We start from the raw sequence: 3213 nt of genomic DNA, 5'->3' as shown, positions 1-3213 counted from the left end.
TTATTGTTGTAATTGCTTAGGGAAAATGCGATTCGATTGGAGGAGAAGGAGAAGAGGGTGAAGGAGTTGCTGAGCCATATAATCGAGGAAGCTGATTGATACAAAGTTGAGTTTTATAGAAAGAGGGAGGTCACCTGTGAAAACAACAAAGCCAATAATCGAGGAAGCTGATTGATACAAATTCAGGTTGCTTATCGTCTCCTGTTCATTAATACCGACAGATGGATGCAGCCAATCCGCCAAGCTTCCATCTACCATGAACTCATAAACCAATGCTTTAAAAACATTGCCTTGATAATCAACACCTGAAATTGCTGTTAATACCTTGACAAGATTCCGATGTCTAATGTTCCTCAAGGCCTCACATTCAGCTAAGAAACTCCAGGAAGCTCCATGAGTAAGAAGATTAAGCACCTTAACGGCAATAAATACTCCACTCTCTTCAAGAATTCCTTTGTATACAGAACCGAAGCTACCCGAACCAACCAAATTTAGTAGCCCTTAGGATGCTTTGGTATGATAATTGTAAAAGTGAATTTTCTGCGCAAGTTACCGTTGGTTGCTCCTTCTTTCTAAACCTCAAAATGAGGAGAAATGAGAATACCAAAGTCGCTCCTAAAATCACAAAAACAATGGCAATTTTTAATTTGAGAGAAGTGTTTGATCTTATGATGGATGCTTTCGAGTTGCATCTGGACAAGTGTAACTCGGGGATGCCTCCACAAAGTTTACTATTTCCCTCAACAAATGTAACAGTTGCATTCTTAAAGACTCCTTCAATTGGTATCATACCCTCAAAATCATTGAAAGATAAATTTAAATACTGTAATGACCCAAAGCTCACAGGAAATTCTGGAATCTCACCAGTAAGATTATTGTCAGATAGGTCTAACGCCATGAGACCTCTCAATGAACTCAAAGATGAAGGAATAGGCCCTTCGAACAAATTGCCATCAAAGAACAGGTAATCCAGTCTTACACAGCTACCAAGATTGTTTGGAAGCAAACCAGATAACCTGTTATGAGAAACATCCAAACTATCTAAATTTTTCAGATTTCCTACTTCAACGGGTAGCACACCAGTTAAATAGTTGGATGATAAGTCTATCAAAATGGACAAGGATGAGAGTCCAATTACTTCAAGGGGTATTGATCCAGTAAGATTGTTATGAGAAAGACCCAACCCCTCCAAATTTTCACAGTTACCTAGACTTGAAGGAATGTTGCCCTGAAGATTGTTTCTCGTTAAATCATGTTTGGTTAACTTTGTCAAATTTCCTATAGAAGGGGAAATAGGCCCAGAGAGAAAATAATTATAATGAGTATAAAGTATCTTTAACTTCTGAAGCCTCCCAATAGCAGGGGGAAAGGAACCTGATAGCTGATTTTGTGATGTCGCTGGCACCTCCAAATTGATGAGATTTCCAATCCCAGCTGGTATTCTTCCCCTTATTCTGTTATCTTGTATTACTAAAATCGAAATAATAATAGACAAATTACCAATGCACTTAGACAATTCCCCTCCAAAATTATTTTCTCTTAAGTCTAGATATTCTAGTTTGGTAGTATTGGTTAAAGAACAAAGAAAGTTTAAGTCACTTGTTCCCCCATTTCCAAAATGATTTGTGCCTATGAGAAAACTAGATAGTTTATCCAGCTTTACGAATGAAGGCAAGTTTCCATTAAGTTGGTTTAATGAAACTAGAAGAACCACGAGATTTGAGGCATTGGATATTGAAACAGGGAATTGTCCAGTGATTTGGTTTTGCCGTACGGACAAGAATTTAATACATGGCATAGTGATTCCTAAGTCAGAAGGAAGAGTACCTTGAATCTTGTTTTCACCAATATCAAAATCTGTAATCTTAGAGAGATTGAAAATTGAGACGGGAACAATTCCAGAAATTGCATTTACTGCTATAGAAAAAAATGGAAGATTTGTCAGTTGCCCAAGAGATTCAGGTATAACCCCATTTAGTCCATTCTCAGCCAAAGCAAGTGTCTCCAGAGACGATTGGTTCCCCAAGGAAGGTGGGGTACTCCCTGTTAAACTGTTGTTGAAAAAACTCAAATATTTTAGTTTTGGCAAGAGGCCAAGCAAACTCGGAATTGTCCGGTTAGCTGGTTGCCTCTAATACTAAGAACTCTAAGCTTAGAACAACCAGATAAATTGGAAGGAATTTCACCATTGATGGAGTTATTGGACAATTGTAATATTTCCTATCTTCTTAAACGTCCAATTTCTTGAGGAATTTTGTTGTTGAAGCTGTTGCGTGCAAGATTCAACACCCTGAGAAAACTCAAATTTCCAACGTATGGCGATACAGACCCTGCTAGTTTTTGGGATTGCAATTCCAGCTTGGTTACTCTCTGATGTCTGCGACTGCATGTAACACCATACCATTAGCAGAAGTGGATGGAACTATTCCAGGAATGCATAATCCTAAGCTCATCACCGATTATCTTGGTTTTGAACTCGAGTAAAGCTTGCTGATCCGTGTTATTTCCACCAACGACAGGGGTTGATAAACCAAGCAACTTAAGATCCTGCAGGTTGAGGCATGAGAGAAGAATTAAAACTTCAATGTAAACGAGGAAAAAAGAGCCGAACACTTTCAATTGCTTGTCGATAGCTCCATCAACCCGCATCAATTTGTTAATTGATGAGATTGATTCCTATTTGAGAGTGCTTGGGTTCAACAAGAACTAGAGTGCAATATAAGAAATTACGGAACTCTGAGATTATAAAGTGCTTGGTTTCAACAAGAACTAGAGTGCAATATAAGAAATTACGGAACTCTGAGATTATATAGTTGTATCCTACGTTAATTGGTTCAAGTTTTCTGGCTTCGATAGTTAGAAAATTATGTGGCTACAATTTGCATAGGGCCCCTGCTTTAGTTGGAAGCATCTACTTCGGCAGTTGGGGTTGGCTTTCTTCTTGGTTTGATCGTGATTGACTGAATACTTTTCCTCCACTGCTATATTTTTTTTGTCACTTTTATATTGGTTCATCCTTTTTTCTTCTTTATCTTAAATTGAGTATCAAGAAACTAAATGAAAAGAAGTCATGTCCTAGACAAAAGTAAGAAAAGATTGAGTCAGTCAACTTGTGTAAAGACAAACGTTCTATTTTTAACAAGTAGCAAAATTAATAAAAATTAAAAATCAGATATGAAATCCGCTTGAACATGGTTTCCTTAGCTGGATCCC

At 37.7% G+C, this 3213-nt stretch overlaps 1 pseudogene; it reads right to left on the bottom strand.

The window, feature by feature from the left end:
• LOC149515700 (LRR receptor-like serine/threonine-protein kinase EFR) lies at positions 1 to 2950 on the bottom strand (annotated as a pseudogene).
• Positions 2951 to 3213: the final 263 nt, after the last annotated feature.

Source organism: Durio zibethinus, chromosome 12 (assembly GCF_047325235.1).
Source record: "Durio zibethinus cultivar Kanyao isolate XHJ-2024 chromosome 12, ASM4732523v1, whole genome shotgun sequence".
In the NCBI taxonomy this organism is placed as follows: Eukaryota; Viridiplantae; Streptophyta; class Magnoliopsida; order Malvales; family Malvaceae; genus Durio; species Durio zibethinus.
This window is presented reverse-complemented; position numbering and strand designations above follow the sequence as displayed.